Source organism: Cryptomeria japonica, chromosome 3 (genome assembly GCF_030272615.1).
Source record: "Cryptomeria japonica chromosome 3, Sugi_1.0, whole genome shotgun sequence".
Lineage (NCBI taxonomy): Eukaryota > Viridiplantae > Streptophyta > Pinopsida > Cupressales > Cupressaceae > Cryptomeria > Cryptomeria japonica.
The window spans coordinates 436,870,248-436,896,176 of NC_081407.1; the positions used below are offsets into that span (position 1 = coordinate 436,870,248).

Below are 25,929 nucleotides of genomic sequence, written 5' to 3' on the forward strand. Positions count from 1 at the left end.
ACGGAGTAGCATGTGGTAGTGAATGAACAAACATGGGTTGAGTTCAACATAGGTAGTTATAAGGATAAAGTCTTGTGTGACATCCTGCCTATGGATGCTTGCCATCTACTTCTTGGTAGACCATGGCAGTTTGACAGAAAGGCCATTCACAATGGAGAGAAAAACTCTTGTTCTTTTCAAAAGGATGGAGTTACATACCATATTCAGTCCCTAAGTGATGAAGGAGAGAACAGCAAAACTAAAGGCCCAAATGAGTTATTGGTGAGTGAAAAAGAGTTCATTAACACTCTCAAGGAAGGAGAAGGAGTGGGGTTTGCTCTTATAGTGAAACCAAAGGAAGCAAAACAAGAAAAGAAGGTTCAAATACCTCATGAAGTGCAGCAGATACTAGACAACTTCAAAGTGATCATAAGTGATGGAGCACCAGCAACACTACCTCCTATTAGAGCCATAAGCCAGCAGATTGATTTCATTCCAGGAGCATCATTACCTAACAAAGCAGCCTATAAGATGACTCCCGAACAGAACAAGGAAGTGGCTAGGCAAGTCCAAGAATTGTTCGACCAAGGGTTCATAAAAAAGAGCATAAGTCCTTGTGCCGTACCTACAGTGTTAGCACCCAAGAAACGAGGAACATGGAGGCTATGCACAGATTCAAGAGCCATAAATAGAATCACTATCAAGTACAGATTTCCTATCCCAAGAATTGAAGACTTGATGGATTGCTTGGGAAGTGCAAAGTATTTCACTAAGATTGATCTCAAGCGTGGATACCCCCAGATCAGGATAAAGGAAGGTGATGAATGGAAAACAGCCTTCAAAACCAATGAAGGACTTTATAAGTGGCTTGTTATGCCATTCGGTCTTAGTAATGCTCCCAGTACATTCATGAGACTCATGAATGAAGTGCTGAAAGATTTTATTGGTAAATTTGTTGTTGTATACCTAGATGATATCTTGATTTTCAGTAGAATTAAAGAGGAACATCTAGAGCATCTTAGTATTGTATTGCAAAAATTGTATGATGAGCAACTAACAATAAACTTGGAGAAGTGTGAGTTTATGAAGCAGGAACTTGTCTATCTTGGATTTGTAGTTTCAGGAGGAGATTTGAAGATGGACACATCAAAGGTGGAAGCCATCACAAATTGGCCAACACCAAAGACAGCAAGTGAAGTAAGAAGTTTTCATGGATTGGCATAGTTCTACAGGAAGTTTATCAGAGGGTTCAGTGAGATTTGTGCACCCATGTTGGATACCGTTAAAGGAGGAGTTAAGACTAAGTTTCAGTGGACCAATGCAGCTAACAAAGGGTTTGAACTTTTGAAACAAAAGGTAGCTACACAACCAGTACTCATTCTTCCTAGTTTTGACAAGTTGTTCACAATTGAATGTGATGCAAGTAATATAGCAGTTGGTGCTGTTTTGAGTCAAGAGAATAGACCTATAGCTTTCTTTAGTGAGAAGTTCAATGATGCCAAGAAGAAATATTCATCCTATGATCTTGAGCTGTATGCTCTTGTCCAAGCTCTTAGGAAGTGGAGGCACTACTTGTTACCTAAGAAGTTTGTTGTTTACACAGATAATCAAGCGTTAAGTTTTCTGAATTCACAAGATAAGTTGAGTCATAGGCATGTTAAATGGGTTGAGTATTTGTAGAAATATACTTTTTCTATTAAGCATAAGAAAGGACAATGTAATAAAGTAGCAGATGCTTTGAGTAGAAGGCTACTAACAGTGCAAGAAGTGCAGATTCGGAGTATTGGAGTTGATTACTTCAAGGATTTGTACCCCAATGATGAAGATTTTGCAGCCATTTACAAGGTTTGTCAAGAATAACAGTGCAAGAAGTGCAGATTCGAAGTATTGGAGTTGATTACTTCAAGGATTTGTACCCCAATGATGAAGATTTTGTAGCCATTTACAAGGTTTGTCAAAAATTTCAGAATCACTTTCATAGTGAATATGCTGAATTTACTTTGCAGAATGGTTTGTTGTTTAAAGGTGGACAGCTGTGTGTTCCCAAAAGATCGATGAGGGAAAATCTGATCCAAGAAAAGCACAATGGATGTTTGAGTGGTCATTTTGGCCTTAATAAGACATTGGAACTTGTTCAAAGGTTCTACTATTGGCCCAGAATGTAGAGGGATATCAGAAGGTATGTTGAGCAGTGTATGGTTTGTCAAAAAGCTAAAGGTATAGCTACTAATGCTGGTCTTTATCAGCCATTACCTATTCCTACAAGGCCATGGGAATGTGGAAGTATGGATTTTGTGGTTGGCTTACCCAAAACAAAGCTTGGCTATGATAGCATTTTTATTGTTGTTGACAGATTCAGTAAGATGGCACATTTTGTTCCTTGTAAAACTACCCATGATGCTAGTCACATTGCACACTTGTTTTTCAAAGAGGTTATAAGAATCCATGGTTTGCCGTTTAGTATTGTTTCAGATAGAGATGTCAAATTCCTTGGACATTTTTGGAAAAGACTAGGAATTAACTTGTCTTTTGGTTCAGTCTATCATCCCCAAACAGATGGTCAAACAGAGGTGGTCAATAGGACACTTCGAAACCTTTTAAGGTATTTGACAAAAGAATATGGACAGAGTTGGGATCAGGTTCTTCACCAGGCAAAGTTTGCGTGCAATGACAGTGTCAACAAGTCTACTGGGAAGAGTCCTTTTGAGATAGTTGTTGACGCAGGAGGAGGGTGAAAAGGTCCTTAAGATTGCTCATTGTAAATTATGAATTGATAGAATCTGGATTTTCAGGTGTTAGGCATTCATCGCGATCAGGCCCTCCCTCTAGCGCCAATTCTGTTGGTGTGGAGGAGGGGGGTGAAAAAAACAGCTTGAGATCACCTCCACAAATTTGAAATGATAGAATCTGGAGTTCTGTAATGTCCCCACCTCTTTAGCATCTCATTGGAGTTCTTAGCCTTTACATTCTCCGAAGGCTAAGTGGAGAAATAAGGAGAAATTGATTAAATTAATTTCTTATTAAGTCATTAAATAAAATTAAATTAAAAAAGGTGACTTTATATTTAATTAATTTAATTAAAAGTGACTTAAGTAATTTATTTAAATATTTTAATGTTATTATAAAGTTATAAAGTAACTTTATAATAATAAAGTCACTTTAATATTATAATGTGTGAATATGTCTTTAATCCCACATTGGCCAAGAAAGTGTTCGAGCTCTCATAAGAAAGAATAAGAAGGGACTTAAGAGCTCATTTTTATATCATCCATCCAGAGAATTGATATTTGTTTGTTATGAACTTGGGAGAAGAAGCCAAGGGTTTCTGATTCAGTCAGCCATTGGAGAGCGACAATTCTTCAGTGTTGCAACCATTTGAGGTGGTGAAATATCCACTAAATTTGGCATTTCAGGAGAGCTTCATTCTGGAGTTCTATTTGGACTTTAAAAAGAAGGGAAGACATCTAGGGTATGCAGATTTTCGAATATATATTAATTGCAGACCTACAGTTTCATTTGGCAGCCATTAAAAATCAGAATTGAAGCAATCATTTCAAAATACAATTGCTGCTACAGTACCCGCGCTACAGTAAACGCTACAGTACTGCCGTACGGATTGCTACAGTACCGCGTGAACAGTAATTTTTTTCAAAAAATTAAAATTTGCAGTTGGCAGATTTTTTTCAACTACTGGGACAGCAAAAATCAGGTTTTTATCTTACATTGTAATGAATTTGTTTTCCAGGCGAAGCCAAGGGATATTACAGTGGTATCAGAGCTAAATCCTGCCATCCTGAGGGTTTAGCAATCACATGCAGCCGCCTGAGGTTGGCTCTCACAGATATTACACTTGCAGGCGAGCTTTGTTTGACAGGGAACAAGAATTTGACAGGCAGCCGAGCACCATGGGTGACAGGCAAGGGGGTAGCCCACCCAGAGGTGATAGGAATGAGGAGCAAGAAACAAGAGAATTTTTCAGAGTAATGGCTACAGGACAGCAGCAGATGGCTCAGGCCTTGCAGGCACTCACCACCATGATTGAGCGCATGAACCCACAAGACAGACAGAATCAAGAGCAAGGGGATAACAGGAGTGCAGTGGGGTCACCTAGAGCTCAGAGGACTCATTCCAGGACAGCAGACAGGCCTACACGTCCTACCTTCATTAGAGATGAGCCTGAGGTAGCACCTACAGGAGAACCAGGAGAGGAGATGTTCGCAGATATCCTCATGGCTGCGAATGACGAATGGGATTTATTAACTCCACAGGTACGAGAGAGGATGACATTTGAGAGGTTTGTAAATCAGAGGAGAGAGCATTACAGGTCACTCAGACAGGATAGGAGGCCTAGAGGTCAAAATAGTGAGCTAAATAGGGTTACAGGCAAGCTTACTATGCCTATATTTGATGGGAGTGGTAAGATGACAGCTCAAGCTTGGATTCATAAGCTTGACACATTTTTGGCACTGAGGCCAATGACAGAGATTGAAGCTATCAAATACGCCACTTTGCATTTGGAGGGAGTAGCACATGACTGGTGGTACCATGGTATGGTAACACTTCAGCATAATCAGGTGACAGAGTACCAGGACTTCGTGGATAGGTTGGTTGAAAGATTTGACAAGAAAGATCCAGAGGTTTACTTCCGGGACTTAGCACAGCTAAAACAAACAGGCAACTTGGAGTATTTCATTGGTGAATTTCAGCGGTTGGCAGTCATGGTGCCAAACATTTCAGAGCGTAGATTGATAGTTCTTTTCATTGAGGGCCTATCCGAACCACTGAGAGGTTGGATAAAGGCATTTGATCCTATTTCTTTACAGGAAGCTATGAAAAAGGCAAGAAGTATGGAACATGCAGTCCCAACAAACAAATTTCAGTCCAAAGGAGCATCTTCTAGTAAGGATAACAAACCATTTTATAAAAAACCAGAGAGGACTGATTTTAAAAATGATTCTAAAGATAAAACTCCAGCACCTTTTGACAGGGAAACATTAAATGATTTGAGGAAGAAAAAATTATGTTTCTACTGTAAAGGACCCTATGATGCAAACCATGATTGTCCTCTTAGACCAAAGGGCAAAGCTAACAGAGTTATGTGGGCATACTATGAGGAATCAGAATCAGATAACTCAGACCAGCAGTTTGATATAGAGGAAATAGATGGTGAAAAAGAGGAAGACAAGGCTGAAAACTTGTCTAAAATGGAGTCCAATGATGGGGAAGGAGATGGGCAACTTAGGGAAGCTCATCTCACAAGTATTAGGCAAGAAGGGTCATTCCGGATGAGAGGAGTGCTTGCTGAACAGCGAGTCATAACTTTGGTTGATACAGGTGCCACTCATAATTTCATTGATGCTAGGATGGTGGAGAAGCGTGGCATACAAACAGAGGAGTTTGGGGGAATTAGAGTGAGGGTAGCTGATGGCTATGTCCTCAAATGTGATCGTAAGATCACTGGACTCCCATTGAAAGTTAATAATTATGACTTTAAGGCAGATTTCTATGTTGTGCCTATGGGAGATACAAATATAGTCCTTGGGATGAGTTGGTTGCATGATATTGGGGAGTTCACTCTTAACCTCAAGAAGATGGAGATGAGGTTTAAAGTGAATGGGAAGACACATATTCTTAAGGCAATCAGGGACAGTGATCTCAGGATGGTTTCTTTCCGGAGGATGGCTAGATTGATTCGACATGATCAAGTAGAGTGGGCAGCAGAGTGCATGTTGATGCCATCACAGGAGGGACAGCAAAAGATTGAATATCCTCCTGATATTCAGGAGCTTAGAGTTAAACACTCTAAGGTGTTCAATGACATTCCACCAGGTAGACCACCAGACAGGGGTATTGAGCACATCATTGAGTTAGAGGAGGGGGCTAAACCCATCATGATTACACCTTACAGGCATCCGAAGAGGTTGAACGATGAAATTGAGAAAACCGTAAAGGAGTTACTTGCTATGGGCCACATTAGACCAAGTAAGTCTCCTTTCGCTTCTTCAGTGGTCTTAGTGAAGAAGAAGGATGGGACATTGAGGATGTGCATTGATTACAGGGTGTTTAATAGGAAGACAATTAAAAACAGGTACCCCATTCCTAGGATTGATGAGTTGATAGATGAGCTTCATGGAGCTTGCTTCTTCTCGAAGATAGATTTGAGATCAGGTTATCACCAGATCAGAGTTAGAGAGCAGGACATTGAGAAGACAGCCTTTAGATGTCATTGTGGCCATTTTGAGTTTGTAGTTATGCCATTTGGGCTAACTAACGCACCTGCTACTTTTCAGGCAACAATGAATTGGGTTTTCCATCCTCAGTTGAGGAAATTTGTACTTGTCTTCTTCGATGATATCTTGGTGTACAGTAGATCTTGGGAGGAGCACTTGGTTCACCTTGACACAGTGTTGGATATATTGGGCAGAGAGTCCTTGTATGCAAAGGAGTCAAAGTGTGATTTGGGCATGACAGAGTTGTTGTACTTGGGTCACATCATCAGTGCAGAGGGCGTACGCATGGATCCTGAAAAGATTCGTCCCATTGTGGAGTGGCCTTCACCGGTGAACCTTACACAGTTGAGGGGCTTTTTGGGATTATGTGGTTTCTACAGGAGGTTTGTGGATGGATATTCTAGGCATGCAGCACCCTTGACAGATTTGATGAGAAAGGGAGCTTTCTTGTGGACTCGTGAGGCACAGGAGTGTTTTGAGAAATTTAAGGAGTTGATGACTTCTTGTCCAGTGTTAGCATTACCAGATTTCAGCAAACCTTTTGAGCTACACTGTGATGCTTCCGGGGAGGGCATTGGAGCGGTGCTTATGCAGGAGAAGCACCCTATTGCTTATGAGAGCAGGAAATTGAGAGGGCCAGAGTTGAGCTTCAGCATTTATGATAAGGAGATGTTAGCCATTATGCATGCTTTGGCTAAATTCAGGCAATATTTGGTAGGTAGCAAATTTTGTATCAAAACCGACCATAATAGCCTAAAATACTTTTTGGGGCAGCGAGATCTCAATGATAGGCAGCAGAAGTGGGTGAGCAAGTTACAGTCCTATGACTTTGACATTACATATTTTAAGGGGACACAGAATGTAGTTGCTGATGCCTTATCACGTCGGCCCCATTTGAGCTTATTGACAGACATATCGGAGGATTGGAGACACTTGATCCTTGCAGAGTATGCAAAGGATACTTGGGCAGCTAGATTCATAGATGGGACTATTCAGGACAGCAGATACACCCTTGTGAATGAGCTCATCATTTACAAAGGGTGAATATTTTTGGTTCCAGGATCAGTAGTGAGGAGGATGGTTCTGAAATCTTTTCATGATTCACCTATGGCAGGACATCCTGGTTTCTACAAGACATACCGGCAGATAAGAGAGCGCTTCACATGGAAAGGGCTCAAAGCAGAGGTACTTCAGTATGTTAGGGAGTGTCCCACCTGCCAGCAGAATAAGCAAGAACACTCCTATCCAGCCGGTTTACTTCAGCCACTTCCGATTCCTGATAGGAAGTGGGAGTGTTTGTCTATGGACTTCATCACAGGACTGCCTAGAGCCCAAGGCAGGGACTGCATATATGTGGTTGTGGATCGCCTTACGAAGTTTGCACACTTCTTTCCAATCACTGCTACATACACTGCTACACAGGTGGCAGAGTTGTTCTTCAAGGAGATATTCAGATTACATGGCTTACCTCGGAGCATTGTGAGTGACAGGGACAACAGGTTTATGAGTCACTTTTGGCAGGAGCTATTCAGGTTGTGTGCGACAGAGCTCACTCCGACTACTAGCTACCACCCTCAGACAGATGGTCAGACAGAGATAGTGAACAAATGGGTGGAGGGATATCTCAGAAATTATATAGCAGGGCAACAGAAGGCATGGGTAAAGTGGATTTATCTCTGTGAGTATTGCTACAATACCACTTATCACATGTCTATTCAGATGTCACCCTTTATGGCCCTGTATGGGTATGAGGCACCCAATTTTATGGATCTGCTTTTGAGTGACAGTAGAGTGCCCAGTGCAGGTGATTTGTTACAGGAGAGTCAAGACATTGTTAAGACTCTCAAGGATAATATAACTAAGGCACAGAATCAGCAGAAGCAGTATGCAGATCAGAAGAGGACTGAGCGGACTTTTGAGGTTGGAGATATGGTGTATCTTATGTTGCAGCCTTACCGTCAATCCACTCTCAAGAAGAGTGGTGCCGAGAAACTTAAGCCACGATACTATGGTCCATTTAGGATTATCAGGAAAGTGGGAGAGGTGGCTTATGAGTTAGATTTACCGGCAGAGAGCAAGGTGCACAACGTTTTTCATGTGTCACGCCTCAAGAAGGCGCTAGGACATCATATTGTGCCTTCTACAGTACTACCACCCCTGGATGATGAGGGAAAACTTGTTTTGATACCGGAGGCTATCATTGATTTCAGAGAAAGGAACTTGAGGAGACGTAACATCCGGGAATATTTGGTGAAGTGGAAGGATTTGCCAGTAGAGGATGCTACTTGGGAGAATGAGGAGATTTTGCAGCATCCGGAGTTGAAGTTGCTTGAGGACAAGCAATTTCAGGAAGGGCGGACTGTAATGTCCCCACCTTTTTAGCATCTCATTGGAGTTCTTAGCCTTTACATTCTCCGAAGGCTAAGTGGAGAAATAAGGAGAAATTGATTAAATTAATTTCTTATTAAGTCATTAAATAAAATAAAATTAAAAAAGGTGACTTTATATTTAATTAATTTAATTAAAAGTGACTTAAGTGATTTATTTAAATATTTTAATGTTATTATAAAGTTATAAAGTAACTTTATAATAATAAAGTCACTTTAATATTATAATGTGTGAATATGTCTTTAATCCCACATTGGCCAAGAAAGTGTTCGAGCTCTCATAAGAAAGAATAAGAAGGGACTTAAGAGCTCATTTTATATCATCCATCCAGAGAATTGATATTTGTTTGTTATGAACTTGGGAGAAGAAGCCAAGGGATATTACAAGTTCGGAGGTTCAAGCCGTTTTTTTCACCCTCCTCCTCCACACCAACAGAATTGGCGCTAGAGGGAGGGCCTGATCGCGATGAATGCCTAACACCTGAAAATCCAGATTCTTCAATTCATAATTTACAAGGAGCAATCTTAAGGACCTTTTCACCCTCCTCCTGCGTCAACAGAATTGGCGCTAGAAGGAGGGCTGATCATTGTCAAACCGCAATCAGTGGAACTTATCAAGTCATATTTAGAAAAGATATCCAGGACTTTTGTCCCTCCTCCTGCGCTCAACAGAATTGACGCTAGAAGGAGGGCGAGTACTATCATGCCTCAATCATTATCAAGTTGTTCATAGATAATCATATTCACAAGGAGTTGTGCAGGACTTTTGTCCCTCCTCCTACGCTCAACAAAATTGGCGCTAGAAGGAGGGCCTGATCGCGATGAATGCCTAACACCTGAACAGTTGGACTTCGAAATTTTATCAATTTATTTTTGCAGGAGTTATCTTAAAGACTTTTTCTACCCTCCTCCACGCTCAACGGAATTGAAGCAGAAGAAAGGTGAGTGAATACGAACTCTTGAATCCAAGGAAGATCAGTGGAAAGCTTTTTCTCAAACACTCGACGGAAGTGGTACAAAGAAGGAAGGTGATCGTTGCGTCGTCAGTTGGACTTACGCAAGAAGGAATCAAGCTGGAACCAGTTGAACGTTCAAGTTGAATCCGAGATATTCAAGATCTCTCTTATTCCGGAAAATCCAAAAAAAGTGAAAAATAGAAAATCCAAAAAAAATCGAAAAATCAAAAAATCGAAAAAAAAAAGATTTCTCAATGGAGCGGCAACAGTTTCACGAGGAGCAACAAGTTGATTTTCCTGAACTTTGGTGGAGATTAGATACACAACTTTATCCACGCAGATTGTTTGAGTTTGCAAAGCCAGGGCAGTGTTGAGTCCACGAGACAGAGGAACATGATGAAATGCATTGCTTGAAGTACTTATCAAGGATGGAATCGGCAGCGCAGGGAAAAATCTTCTTTTGGGATGTTCCCAGGCCAGAAACGGAAGAAGGCAATTTCAGTGTCCCAGAGAGCAAGGATCCTCTTCTAAGCTTCATGTGGATGATCGAGAGTCAGCTCATTTTGAATGGCGAAATGCGTCTTGAGAACATATTGCTACCATTGTGGTGTAGAATTCACAACTCACCTCACTCTGAATTTACTTGCTCAATATGTGAAATGGCTATCAATCAAGTCAGGAACCAGTTTGGAATGCCAACTTTGTCCGAGGAAGAGTGTATTATGAACAAATCTTGGGGTGCGCATCTCGCAGCTGAATTCAGGAGAACCTATGAACAGGACATTGCTCCAGCATCTGATTGTGAGAAGGATCAGTTGTACGTTGACGATACCAATGCACCTAAGGAACAATGTATTACAGTGGATAGATCGCCATGCCTTGCACTTGAAAAAGAATACCATGAAACAAAAGTTGAAGAATCAGTTGAAGATACTCAAACAGTGATAAAGGAAGATCTAGGAGTTGAACAAGCAATTAAAGAAGAAGATGACTCATTCCTTGAAGAATTCTCGTTTAGGCTACAAAAGGAGATCCTTGAGATTGAATTGCAAGAGTTTTCAAATGTTCTCATTGAAGAAGACAATCAAGTTGAGATGTTAAACAAAGAAATACAAATCATCATAAGTGAGCCCAGGTATGAAGAACAATTCAAAGGGGCGCTTAAAGATTTCATCACTCTCGTAATATTTGAGGAAGCATTGAAAGAACTTGTAGAGGAAACACAAATGGAATCACTGCCAAAAATTTTTCAAGATAAGCAAGTTACTGTGAGTGATATGATCCATCATCAGCTCCGACCTCCTGAGACTATGCTTGAAGAAAGGACATCACCTGAGATTATCTTTGATCGACTAGAGGAGATGTTTGAAGCTCAATCCATCAAGGAGACTCTCATTTTTTAAGATATGCTAACAAAGTTTCATGAAGATGCCTAGTTTATGCAAGATACCTCAGTGAAAACAGAGAATCTTGAGCTATTCGAAGGGGCGCTGAGCTTGTTTCAAGAGGAACTTCCTAATCAAGATCAACATGTTGTGGATGCTCGTGGAATAGTTCATCACCAATGGCGACCTCCTGAAGCAGCTGGTGACCTCGCTTCTGACAATGCAGTTCTGTATTAGCTTGAAATATGCCAGGTTGTCTCTTTCCTTAATCCTAGCTTTGAAAGTTATTATGATTTTGATTATGGGGATTTTGGGAAAACAACTTGCATCTGGATTGATCATGGTCCTAACGAATTACCTCAGTTGATCATTTTGAGTGAAAACTTGCTAGAGTATGAGAGATGCATGGTGAGAGTTTGTTTTTCTGTATTTAAGGATGAATTTGCCCGACTAAGAACCATCACGTTTGCCATGCTCCTGTTATTTGTTACACAACCTGAGAAATCATATGAAGTCATGTACATATTTTGCTTCTTTGAGTCATGTCGAGTCTAGGACTCTCGTATATAGGTTTAAAGTAGGTTTTCTTTTCGTGTCTTTAGTTAGAGGTCTTTTGAGCCTTGTTCTTGATTTGCCTTGAGTCATTTGACTCATGATCTAGTGTGGCTCAGGTAGTTTAGTTGTTTGCCTTCTATAGATAGTTTGCTTTTGGTGTGCGTTTTAGTTTAGTTTGCTTTGGGTCAGTTCGTCGGTCGTTTGCTTTAGTTTAGGTGTCTTGAGTGAAAGCCTCCATCTTGTGAGAAAGGCGTTTGTGTTGTTGCTCGCACACTGGCAACATCCTGGATCTTATGTTAGACTCATTTCTTAGATATCTATTCATGAAGTGCTCGGAATCCGAGGTTGTTCCTCTCCAGCTTTATCATCTGATCAGGACCTGTATTTGACTTGGAAGGGAATAATTTTCCATATCTTGATGCCAACATCTGTTGATTACTATATCTTCACACATTAATGGACTCCGAGTCATTATGGTTTTCAGACAAAGCTGTGATTGGTGAAAAATCTAAAATCTGACTTCAGCGCCACCGCAATCCTCAAACCCTAGTAAGCTTCACTACTTACGAGCCAAAGGAATTGACGGGATGAAAGAGCAATATCAAAAGGAAAAAATGAAAACAAACAAAAAAAAAAAAAATGAAATGAAATATCAAAATTGGCTAAGGGGAATATGCGAGTAACTCCATCGGGGCTATAGACGCCTAGCTGGCAATGGAGCAATGTTCGCGAGCTTGCGGCGATAACCTCGTCGAGACTATGGACGTCTGACTGGCAGCGGGGCTCTATCCAGGATGCTTTTGAAGTTCAGATAATCTACGTAGCTAATCACAGGGGAACCTGAAGGTTATAATTGTCTTGTCGAGAGGAATGAATACACTTGCACACACCTGGGTAATCAAAGACTAAGTGTCTGGATTTGGTTAAGGATTTTCCTTCCACTTTGAGTACATTTTCTAATCTCCTGATAAGTTGGGTTGAATTTTCCGGAGGTTCTAGGTGTCGATTGAGTCTTTATCTCTGAAATGTTTCAGGAACATTTATTCAAGGTGGCGCTAGATGTTGTGACGTTTTCATACATCGCCCCATTTAAAATGGGGACCCCCTCTTTTTGCTTTTGTTTTCCCTGTTCTTCTCTCTGTTTTTAGGGTTTTGAGTGAGTGAGTTGTCTGTCTGGGCTAGGGCTAAACCTTAAGGGTTTCTTTTAGATATTTTTCAAGCTGAGTCCAGTCAAATTTTGAAAGTTATTAAGCGTCCTTCCGAGGGTTGATTATTGAAGTAAGATAAGTCTGTCAGGAAGTCAGATATGTCTCAGGTTAGGTCTAGTCAGGTTTTTTTTGGGGTAAAATTCAAATTTTGTCTAAGTGTTAGCATTTTGAAGATGAAATTGTATATTCTTGCCTAGGTAAATTTTGATCAAATTTCGGAGGCAAGATGATGCTTGAAACAGCAAAAGTGCTCCTGTCCCTCTCCAAGGGACCAGGGCGAATTTCATTCTAAGTGCAATTTCTGATTTTGCAAGAGCTTGCTAACCGATTCCGGGCCTTGAAGATGACCTAACTCTGCCTTGTGAAATGATTGGAGACCTAAATTTTGAATATTTTAGCCAGAAAGGACAAAGTGCTCCCGTCCCTCTCCAAGGGCCCAGAGCACAAATGTTATTTTATGCATATTTGTCACTGACTTTTCTATTTTGTTTTGTGCAAGGTCTTCCGGAATGATAATTGGACATGACTTGATACTTTTGAAGATTTTGAAGGCACAAAAATGGTGAATTTTGAAGGTTGAAGGAAAAAGTGGTCCCGTCCCTCTCCAAGGGACCAAGGCAAAGTGCTCCCGTCCCTCACTGAAGGACAAAAGCGAAAAGACTTATTGGAGCCATTCCTGACCTTGTTTGGTTAAATTGAGACATCAAAGGCATGGTGGAGGACGAAATGAACATGATAAAGCATCCAGACTTGATTGAAAACAATGAAATGATGAAGTTTTTGCCTAGAAGGTAAAAAGTGCTCTCGTCCCTCACTGAAGGACCAGAGCACTTTTCTTTATATGCACAATTTTAGACCTCTTTTGGACATTAACTTTTATTCATAGCATGAAGTAAGATGAAATCTTCTCTAGCAAAGGAATTTCAAGGTGAAAAGTGAGACATTTTGGCTTAGAAGGCAAAAAGTGCTCCCGTCCCTCACTGAAGGACCGGAGCACTGAATTTCAAATTCGCACTATCTTTGCAAGATTAAAGTGATTTTATGGTTTGAAGAAGTTAAGGGAAGCATGTTTTGTCCATTGAATATAATTTAAGCAGTTCACGAAGGAGTAAATCAACCCAAATGACAAAAAGTGCTCCCGTCCCTCACTGAAGGACCATGCCACTTTTTCAAGTTTCTCCTCTTTGTTTGATATTTTATGGCAAAACTTGACTTGGATGGGAAGAACAAATGATGTTTTATGCCTTGGACGCAATTGAGAGGTTTAAAGAACAAAGAAGTATGCCAAGATGCAAAAAGTGCTCCCATCCCTCTCCAAGGGACCAAAGCGATTTTACAAAAAGTGCTCCCGTCCCTCACCAAGGGACCAGGGCGCAATTTCCAAATATGACCATTTACCTTGCATTTTGAAATGATATTTTTATTACCAAGGCTCAAGATGGAGTGAAATGTGATATTCTACGCCTTGAGGGTAAATTGAAGATTAATGTGATCAAGAATTTGCACATGGACTCAAAAGTGCTCCCGTCCCTCACTGAAGGACCAGAGCGCTTTTTATGAAAACAACAAATTCCCTCCGAGATTATGCTAAGGCAAAGTTGTGTGAGATGGTAAGGATCCTTTAAAGCATGGTGAACGAAGGTTTGACTTCAAAAAATTGAGAATCCTAGCCTAAAAATGAAAAAGTGCTCCTGTCCCTCTCCAAGGGACCAGAGCGAAGTCATTAGCATTCTTTATTTTTTGCCATATCCCAACGTTGATGTCCTCCAAATCGCATGAAATGCCAAAATCACCAATTTCAAAATATTTGAAAAAATTTAAATTAAATTGGCATTTAATAAAGGCGCATGGCATTTAATAAATTAATTTTGAGCCTCAAAAAATCGATTTTTTATTATTAAGGCATTTAAAATTAATTTTTATTAAATTAAAATTGAAAATGGGGCGCTTGAGGTATCATGTTTTATTATTTTATTAGGTTGGCCTCTTGTTTTTGCAAATTTATTTATTTTTTGGCCTTTTTTGCCAAGTCGGCCTATGGAGAGATGAAGTGGTGAGCGCCCTATATAGTAGGGGTGTTTTGAGCAATTTTAATCATTCATTCATTATTTCAAGTGTGATTTGAGGAGCAAGGAAGGAGGTGCGAAAGCTAGCCTATTTGGAGCGAATTATCTTAAGTGTTGAAGACTAAAGGTGGTGGAATTGATGCTTGAGAAGATTAAAGGAGGCGCATTTTGCTAAAGGAAGGACTTTGATCTATATTTCGCCTAGCCAAAATTCACCCTATTTTTGCATCATTTTTTAGAATTAATTCTCAAGTGGAGGTATGGCGAGATCATCCTAGTCCCAGTGTTGAGATTTTGAATTTTGAACTTCAAGTTTTTGAAAATTACATGGTTAATTAGGAAATGATAACTCAAGATTTATCATGAAGTTTCCTAATTAAAATCTTAAATCTTCCTTTTGAATCCTAATTTCTACACTTCAAGATATATTATTAATTGTGAAATGTTGTGTAGGTATCAAGATGGCGACTCCCAAGCTCGAAAGATCTACAAGTCGAAAGACTCTCCTCAAGGAAAATCAAGCCAGATCAAGGACAGTCTCCTCCAAGAAGATCAAGCAAGGACAAGGGCGACCTCCTCCAGTCTAGCATTGACAAGGACGACCTTCTTCGATCCAGCATCGACAAGGATGGCTTTCTTCGGACTAACATCATCAAGGGCGACCTCTTCCAATCCAGCATTCCAAGACGAGGTACATCAACATCTTGCAAATCAGAGACAAAAGAAGTCAGAGCAAAGGGTTCGTTGAAGAAGCAGATAATTTCAGAAGAGTTAATTAAAGATAGCTTCTCAACAACATCAAATTGAATATCTACCAAGCTACAAGTGTCAGATGAGGTGGCATCCTAGTCATCACTCCTCTAGTCGGATTGGTCCACCTCAACAATGTCCAGATTCAATGTACCTAACTCATAGAAGGTAGCACAAACTTCGATGTACCTACCCCGGCTATCCATTGGTGGAATTTTCCAGAGAGGACATGTGTCCAAGCAATACAATTATTTCATTGGTCGAGCATTAAATGTTATGTAATGGTTGTAACAAACCCTAGTTAGGGTTTTCATTGTAAAATCTTGGCCATTGATCTCGAATTGATCTCAGCCATCGAATTGTATTATGGGCACTATATAAACCCCGACTCTTCATTTTGTAAAGGCAATGGATAGAAAATAGTTGGAAGCAGTTAGAAGACAGATAGAGAGTAGTTAGAAGGTGATTAGCTAGTTGATAGAATAGCAATTAGAGTAGAGTAGAGAGAGAAGGCAAAGATTGTTGCCAAGATGTTGTAAAAGACTTGTAACTTCATTGAAGAAATGGTGAAATTTATGGGTCGATTCAACAATTTGCATGGTCTTTATACTTCTCATATTTGATTTCATGTTATTAGATGAGTGGAAGAAATGTGCTTAATTGATGGTGGAATTCGTATATCCATACTACTAGCAGTTTGTTGATTGCAGACTTGCCTTGTGTAGTCAACTGGAATCATTCAGCTTAAGCTTAACTTCAATTGTCGCTTCTTCATTGATATGCATCAACCTGATGGTGTCTATACCTGCAGTGATGATTTGAACATCATAAAGCTTTCCTTCGAAGATCGCACTAACCTTGTGGAGATGGTCCTGGGATGTCAAAACAAGACTTAGTTAGAATTTCATCAAAGATCAATCATTGCTCCTACATTCCTTAGTATTAGGATTAGATTCTTTCCTCGCCCTCATCTTTTTTCCTTTTTTTTTTCCAAATCTAAGGCAGTAAAATCCTGTGTTCCAACAATATTCCAAGCAGATCAGACGTTCAATCATCAAATGCAAGTCCCCTTGTGATTCCAGCAAATCACATCATACCACAGAGAGCTTATCCACACGTAGAGACCCTACATACAAGAACCTTGAAGTCATCCTGATTGATCCTTTTCCGCGATATCTTCAGCAATCAGCGGCTTTATTCAAGAGAGGATAAGGTACCCTTGGGTATTTTATTTTGTGTTTGATAGTGTACAAAATACACGTCAACAATAGTGTATGGTACGCACCCACGAGGTGTTATGGAATTACGAGATCTTGGTAATCTGTTGCTCAAAAATGGTCAAGCTGATGATGTCACTCACTCTATGAAGGAGGTTCATGACCAAGTCAGGCGAGCTCTCCGAGATTCTTCACAAAAAGTTAAAGCCCGAGTTGATACCACACAGAGAGCTGTGCAATTTTCAGTTGGAGATTTGGTGATGGTACATTTGAACAAGGCTCGACTTCAGAAAGGGGTTCCCAACAAGCTACAAATGAGGAGAATAGGCCCATGTAAAGTTTTAGCCAAGTATGGCTCTAATGCCTATAAGATTGATTTGCCATCTGATATTGCTGTGTCTCCCATTTTCAATGTCGCAGATTTGGTTGTCTACAAGGGACAACTTCCCAAGGAGGATGAGCAAGTTTCAAATGTTCAACAATCACTTGCCGACCTGCCATTACTTTCTCCTTCCATGCCTCAGGCTGAGAAAGTGTTGGATTCCCGCGTTCTCAAGAAGACTAGACAACAGGTCTACATGGAACATTTGGTCAAGTGGATGCATAAACCTGATTCTGAAGCGACCCGGGTCCCTGAATCAGACTTTGTTAAGTCGGGAATTGATCTTTCCTTGCTGCCGAGCGCAGTCACTTGACTTCTTTGTTTTGGGGGGAGTATGGTGCAGGAGCACCTAACGGTTGAAATGCCCTTAACCAATTTTGGATTGTCAGACCTTCCAGTGGTCATGTAAATACATAAAGACTGGCTCTAGTCCATTTGATTGTTTAGTTGCAGTTTTTAAATTTCTCTTATCGGCAAGACCTACCCCCGATCGGCAAGTCTTAGCCCAATGAGTTCACCAGAGTTCGAAGTATTGTTATCGGGTATCGAAGGAGTAGTTTCAAGTTACCTCGATGATTAACTTGACCTATATTCGGACAATGATCGCGGATGATCCTACGATTGTCACTATACCGCTATGGCAAGATGCACAAAGTTTATCTCCCGCAACTTGGTGACCAATGTGGGGCCCGGCAAGAGAGAAGCTCAGGCAAGTTAACGAGTGAGCAAGTCCCGGATGATCGGACGATTGTCGCTATACCGCTATGGTGAGATGCACAAAGTTTATCTCCCACGACTTGGCGACCAAGGTGGGACCCAGCGACAAAGAAGAGCTTCATTCTGGGTGGTTAGTGAGGTCGTGCTAAGGTGGCAGGGCAAGGACCCTGGAGCCAATCAGGGAGTGCCACGTGGCGGAGCGCAAAAAGAGAGATCGAGCAAGATCGAACGATCGGGATAGCTGTTTGGTTGTCTTCCCGATGACCCGATGGAAACGCCCAAGAAGCGGGGGGAAGCATCGGCCATCGGACGAAGGGATTTCTTGCTATCCCGACGCCCGATGGAAAAGTGTGAGTGGTGGACATGGTTATCGGCCATCAGCGAAGGTGTGTTTTGGTTACCCTGATCACCCGATGGAAAAGTACGAACTTTGCAAGTCACCAACGGGCATCGGAAGCCAAGTTTTGAGGCTACGCTGATGACCCGTTATGAAACCGTTTTCTCTAGTTTGTAACATTTTGTGTTTCACGACGGATGGATGAACTATAAAAGTCTAATTGTAAGGCGTTAGTTTTTTGTTGGATACTACAGGAAACACGAGAAATACATACAAGTCGGTTTTCTAGTTTTCTATCGCTGAGTGTTGTACTGTCTTGTTTTTGTTAAGTTTTTCATTACAAACCTGTAATTAAAGTTTCCTTTTTGTTGTTCATTTCTTTGTTTTGAATTCACAGTGTAAATATGGCTCTGTCTTGAACCTCCACCGTGGGATCCACACGGCCATTGGAGTTCTTCAAGAAGAGCCGAAAATGTACAGTAAGAGTAGAGCAGCAGTAGGAGGAAACCAGGAAATGGCAATCGCCATTTCTGCATACTGAGCCTAGGTGAGCTTGGAAGAAGTCCGGCTAGGTTTCAGTGACCGTAAAGGAGCAAGTGCAGGGGAGGACTGGCATAGAACTCTGATTGCAAAATCAGACAGGATGATGACTTTACACATTGCGAGTAAGCGTAGTCCTACACCTCTGCAACTCATAGTGACAGAATCTAGGAGCATGGAGAACAAGCTTCTTTATGAGCTTGTATCGACTGTGGTAAGCAAATACTGGTAGGGAAGCACTTAGAAGTCTAGACGGGTAGACTTGGAACCGGGAAGGGATAGAAGCAAACCGTCAAGAAATCCAATTTGATGGCAAACTAGGTAGCCTCCCTATCAAACCTCTTCTCCAACCTCCTCCAATTTCACCCTTGATATCTTCAGACTCAATCTTGACCGTTGATTCCTACCACCTCACCCCTGGCCTTGGAAATCCTATAAATATCCCCCATTTTGGAGCACAAAGGATCCCATCTCTTTATCAATTTAGGCATTGTTACTATAGGCATATCATTTGAGCATCATTATTATAGGCAATTGCATCTTAGATTTAGCTTAATTTTGATCATTTTCTAGCATAATTGTTGAATCATGTACATTAATCAATCTCTTTTCTAGCTTAATTGGATCATCATCATAGCTTAATTAGTCTCTTGGATCAATCTAGCATAATCAATCTCATCTTTGCATATCATCATCATTTCAAATCCTCCGTCTAGGTGTAGTCAAGTCACTGGGATTGCTTATCTAGATCTGAGAGCAAATACATACTCGCATCTCTTAGGAGGCGATAGGTCGCTTTGTCATGGTTCATCTTCATTTGCTTATTATTTGCTAACCATGCTTGTAATGATCTATTGAGTGTTTGTGTTGCAGCTGTAGGTACCCTACTTCACAGGCACGACAATTATATTAATATGTTTTAAATTTTTATTAATCATCTCATATTGAATTTTATATAAATATATTTTAAATATTGATATTTTATTAAATTTATTAAATAGTATATTTAAATATCAAGAGTAAATATATTATGTTTTAGTTAGATTTTATGTAGATTATTTAAATTTAATTCATTAATTTGTTTTCCAAGCTTCTTGTACAAATTGTAGGGTGCTATATAAATTTACCATGGCAACTAATTTTGTCAGCGGTCCTTCATTCACCCCTGACCCAAAGTTCACCGTTATGGAGGCATATATAAATATAAAAGCATGTTCCAGGTGGGGGGACATGTGTTTGGATATGTCCTGGGAGTGGTACGAGGTATACAAGTTCCTACAATCGGGTGAAGGGGCATTTGTGTGGAATTCCTAGAAATGGAATCAAAGCATGTCCAAGAAAAAAAATGCACCCATACCAGCTTCTAAAGTAGCAAAATATATTAGGGAGCAAGAGGAACCAAATGCAAGGGTTGAAAGTAGATTGGGGCATCCATTGAACATAGGAAAGGGCTCACAGAGGCCACATACTTCATCATCTCATATAGATAGTGTTGCTCTTGATATTGTAATAGAAAGCCATCCATTTCCAAGAAGAAATGAAGATGAGGCTAGTATTCCAAAGAGAGCAGCGGGACCATTGGAGAGAGCATTTAATAATGACGCTAGAGATATAATTGACCAATCCCTTGCTACATGCCTCTATACAAACGGTTTATCATTTAATGTGGTTCGATCCCCCTATTGGCAAGACATGGTAAGAAAACTAAATGAAGCTCCAAAGGGGTACAAGAATCTAGGTTATGAGAAAGTGCGTACCACTTTATTGTCAAAGGAGGTCAAACATATAGAAACTGCATTAGCTCCCATTAAGGCCTCCTGGAAAGAAACAGATGTGTCTGTTATTTCTAATGGATGGAAGGATGCGAAAAATAGACCAATAATTAATGTGATTGCAGTGTGACCTAAAGGGGCAATATTTCTTGAAGTTGTTGATTGTGAGGGGCAAGTGAAGGATGCACAATTTATTGCTGACATCCTTATATAGTGCATTAACGAAGTAGGTCCTCAAAATGTTGTTCAAGTTATAACGGACAACGCAAAGAGTTGTAGAGCAGCTAGTATGTTAGTTGAGACACGATTCCCACATATATTTTGGAAAGCTTGTGTCATGCATTCACTCAACCTAATGCTACAGAAGTTGCGTACGAAAATAGCTTGGATCAAAGAAGTCTATGCTGAAGCTGAAGAGACACAAATGTTCATAACAAACCACCACATGTCGCAAGATATTTTTAGATCACAACTGTCACTTGTGCATGCTCTTGAGCCAACTACTCCTGAGACTTGTGGATGTGATCAGCCAACTCCACTCGGGAAGTCTTAGCCTAGTGAATGGTTTGATCTCTCAATTATGTGGCCTCCTCCATCAAAGCCATATGTTTGTGCCAGCCAAGGAAGATGTCTATGTAGGCCATCTCCATGCCAAGAAGTGCTCTCAACACTCGGCCATGTCTACCTCCAGCTATTAGTCCTCATGGGTGCCAGATAGCCAATGTCCCAAGTGTCTCCACACCAGGCCATCCTCGTGAGATGAAACATCTAAAGAATTCTCCCTCGCACTGTAATGTCCCCATTTTAGCCAGTTAACAGATGATGTGTTGTTAACCCATTTTGGCTTGATCCTGAGAGCTAACCAGGACTTTACACAAATCAGTGAGGGATTTGGCCTATAGGCAATTTCAGTTCCAGGACAATCGGAGGTGTTTTGACAAGGTTTCCAGATACTTACCATTTATAGTAAGTCAGCGGTGGCTTAGTGGCCAGAAATATTTGATGCATTTTATAATGCCAATATTTATGGTGATCATTATTTGTCATCAGGTTTGCAAATTAATGAGCCATTAATTAATTGGGCAATTTAATTGAAAGTTCCTAAAGTTAAATTTAAATATTTAACTTTAATGTTTAGTTAATGCTGGGACTATTGTTGGAAAAGAAAATATTAAAAGTTCCCTTTAAATAGGAGACATAAGGAGTTAATGTTATTTTATTATATCATTCTTTTATCCCACATTTGTGGTGAATTGGAAAACGTGCCCAAAAGAAGTTATAAAAGGGATTTTGAAGAGCATTAATGGTATCTTGAAAATTGTGTATTTTGGAATTTGTTTTCTGGAGTTGAATCTGGAATTTTTTCAGGCTATTGAGGACGAAATCCCTCATTAGTAACATTTCCTACACCTGTGTAATAACAGGCCTGGGAAATCAAAAATAAACTTGGCATTGAAGAATATCTTAGCATTAATGGTGTGACAGTGAATGCTGAGGACAAACTGCAGAATTTAATGGCTGGTAAAGTCTTTGTTCAATGCGCTGGTACAGTAAAGTTATTTGCTAAAATAGAGGCTCAGTAATAACCTCAGCCAAGCAGCATTAGCAGTCCCAGCTGGTTAAGGAAGGGTGCGTTTTTATACAGTCTGAAACGCAGAGCAATAACACTTCACATTGGGCAGAAATATCATTGAGCTGGACGTGTATCTTGGTGCTAGCTGCAATACCCAGGCTGGTTCTCTGTATGTGTGTAGGACATGGTAACAATAAAGTGAGCAGCTGAGCATTAAGAAACGCAGGTTTATGGACTCTTGTCTGGCTGTAGTAGTTCATATTGCCACAACCTCCTCATACATTCTGTGCGGCAAGATTCCCAGTAGGAATAACTCATGCTAAGGTGGTAGCAGTGTGTTAGCCGTCTAAGGGCATACAGCTGTTAGACAGTATGGACGTGAAGAATAAGGGAGCTGCAAAATTCAGACTACAGCAACAATGAGACCTGCGGCTTGCACAGTTAAAAATCAGGTTGTTCATTTGCTGGTTAGGGTTCTAATTATGATGTATGTTGCAGTTGAGTTCCAAACATGAACTGTATGCTTGCTAATTATTTGTGAAAGCTGGAAATTGTAACCTTTGGGTTTGACTATGTTAATCAAGCTGAAATCTGAGCAAGTATTTATGTTAATATTCTTTTCTGGGTATGTAACAAGTGTTTGTCAAAATTTCTATGAGTTGGAATAGCTCTTGTATACATATTTTATGATATCAAGTTGCCTACAAACATTTAAAACACACCAGCAGGAATCAACTAAACCACAAATATATTTCAAGAAGGGAAAAAATCCGACCTTTAATGAAAGTTTGTCAACTGTTTGATGAAATACCAATAGCAAGATTGACAAGGGAAATTATAGCAAATAGGGCAGCCTATTACACACCCCACCAAAATGAACGTCAAAATTCGCTCTGCCTCATGTGCTACTAATGGATCATGGTCAATATCCACGTTGCGAGCGATGTCCCCCATTGTATCCATCAACTGCAGTTCTCTAATGCAGCGTTGTATTGTGCTGATAGGATCATAGGGATTCGGTCGGCCCAATTCTAGAACAATCCCGTCAACCTTGCTAGATGAGGACTCCTCTCCTACAGGTGTGGTTGGCAACTGTGAAGCCTTCAAAGGTGCTTGTGTAACTACAGTCAGAGTTGGCTCTACATGATCTCTTTGGTAACTTATGTAGGTGGTTGAGCAAGCTATGACTGTGAATGCTCGCCTTGTCGAGTGTCAATTGTTGTAGCAACCACCATCTCCTATCTCCCAACACTCTCCAAGAGTTATCCTAGTGACTCTATTGGAGGGGCATCCCATGGTGTACCCCTAATATGTCCAACCAATTGTCAATGTGGGTGGACCTCAGCCACTGGAGTGCCTTTCGTCGAAGGTGTAAGTGCGGCTATAGGTGGTAGCACAGCTAGTACTATTGGTACTCCAGTCAGTGGTGGAACTATTGCTGGCAATGGTATGGCTTGTGGAGCTGGGGCTGCCACCAACAATATTGTCAACGATGGCATAACTGGTGGAGGTGGAGCTGCCACTGATGGTACTACCTTTCTTCTTGGCTACGGCTTTGGCTCTTACTTCCCAACGAACTTGGACTTTCAGACTCTTTGGCAATTCTACTCAATTGTCTTGGTTGTTCACTTTGTTCTCTTAATCAAAGAGATCTTCTCACTAATCCCTCTATCGCTTCTTGACCGCTTATGATTCGTGTTTTGTCTTTGTTTGGTTGTACGGGCATTAATTCCTAGGGGTATGTCTCCTACTAGTGTCGCGTTCTTCTTCCCACCGGTTCCTTTCCTCGTACAGTTGTAATATTTGTTGCCTTCGCTACTCTCGATCTCTCTCTTCTTGTCGATTTCGTTCCATGTAAGTTGCAATATTTGCCTTCACTACTCTCGATTCCTCTCTTCCCGAAGGTCTTTAAGGATGATGAAGTGTTGTATGATAAGCCTTGGTAGTCGTTGCAATAGACAATCAACCTCTTCATTGATGGTGAGGTTGTCGAAGATAGCACCCTGAGGAAGCTCCTTGGTCAGAGCTTCCCTCTAAACATACTCTCGTAACGAAATGTCCAAGAGATTTACCAAGTCTTGTGTCAATTGGTTTTCTCACTCTTCGTTGGCTTGAATGGTTCGTCAATGGGTTGTCCCATTAGAATGCAATGATTCTCGCCTATGGGTTGTGATATGCCAAAGTTCAAATTGATAACGGCACCAAATGTTTACTCGCTTATTCTACTTTACAGGATTACAAAGTAAATTGAAATATACAGTTATAGAACATATGAATAACTTGCAAGATCTCATAAAGATATAACTTTATTTACCCATTCACAGATATGCAATAAGTACAATACCATCAGAGTGGTACTTGACTAAGGACAATAAGTACATATAAATAGTAGACCAATGTTGGTTAAGGCTAGCAACTGCCAACTCACAATTAGTTGGGAACTAATCACCACAAATACAAAACATAATAATTATTTATTGAACAGACTATAACAATGTACTTTTGTCGACTACAACTTCAAGCTTAGACTTGGATCCTCCATCACAATCTTGTCCATTTATGTTGCACAATCCATACTCCATTCAATTGGTCACACATATTCCAATGCAATGCAATGTAATCAGCGATGTGAACATAAATGAAAAAAAATTATATTCCACAATTCATAGGGTAAACTCTTGTTTTTATTTTCCTTCTATATCTATATGCTATTAGAATGCCTTTTAATAAAAAAAACAGCAGGTTTTTATCTTTTTTTGTGCATTTTTCTACTTTTTTGAAAAACCATTTTTTTTCCAAATACACCTTTGTTTTTTGAAAAATCTTAAACTTTTGGTTTTCCCCATTTTTCATCAAATATATTTTTTCAGCTATGGTTGAAAGTTGAACCTCTCCTCATTTGGTTATTTTGTTGTAATTTTAATACAATATATTTGCAGATTGACAATGAAAGCAATTGCATTGTTGATTCATTTGTCAACTCTCATGTGAAATCTCAATTCCACTCTAGTGTATGTCTTATCAATGTTATCATATGAATATTTGAAATTTTCTTTACTTTTAAATTTACCTTTTGTTTTAATAGCCACTCCTTAAAAATAGCATCCCAAGAAATCCATCTTGGAAACACATTTTCCCTGTCTTCTATTGTCCTCTTTCCAAAAACTTGGTGGAATATAGAAAAAAATATCAAGAACTATTTATGTGAAGACTCCATAGACTACTATTATATATTAAGGTTCTATAATGTACTAATGAATGTCTTATCAATGTTATTTATGAATATTTGAAATTTTCTTTATTTTAAAATTTACCTTTTGTTTTAATAGCCACTCCTTAATAGTAGCACCCCAAGAAATCCATCATCGAACACATCTTCCCTATCCCCTACCATCCTCGTCTCAAAACTTGGTGGAACATAGAAAAAAACATTAAGAACAATTTATGTCAAGACTCCATAGATTACCTCACTGGAACTTTCAGTACAGTTATTTTAACTCTGTCTATGTAAGAATCTTTAAATTCATTAAAAACTTGAAACTAGGGAGAGAGAAGCATACTTTACTAATAAACTAAATAACCATCTAGAAACTGCCAAATAGCAATAAGAGAGAAATTTGTACAGATATGTTCAACCCAAGTTTGACTTGGTAAAAATTTTGCATTCCATTAGAGTAATAACAGATGATGGGGAATGCTAGATAAGGAGGATCCACTCCATAGGGTCTAGTCTATGTGCTTTTAAGCATAGGCTCTTGAATGACAAGTACTGATTACATGATTTCAAAGGACATATCAGCTAGTGTGTTCAGTGTGACAGACAGGGACCCTTGCGTGTCTTTTTAACATTCTGTTATCCAGGCCGTTGTGGCTTG

At 40.0% G+C, this 25,929-nt stretch overlaps 1 protein-coding gene across 1 annotated transcript in view; it reads right to left on the minus strand.

The window, feature by feature from the left end:
* Positions 1 to 25,929, minus strand: part of LOC131068478 (protein NLP9) — a 161,333-nt gene that overhangs the window by 57,667 nt on the left and 77,737 nt on the right. The gene's annotated exons all lie outside the window — the stretch shown is intronic.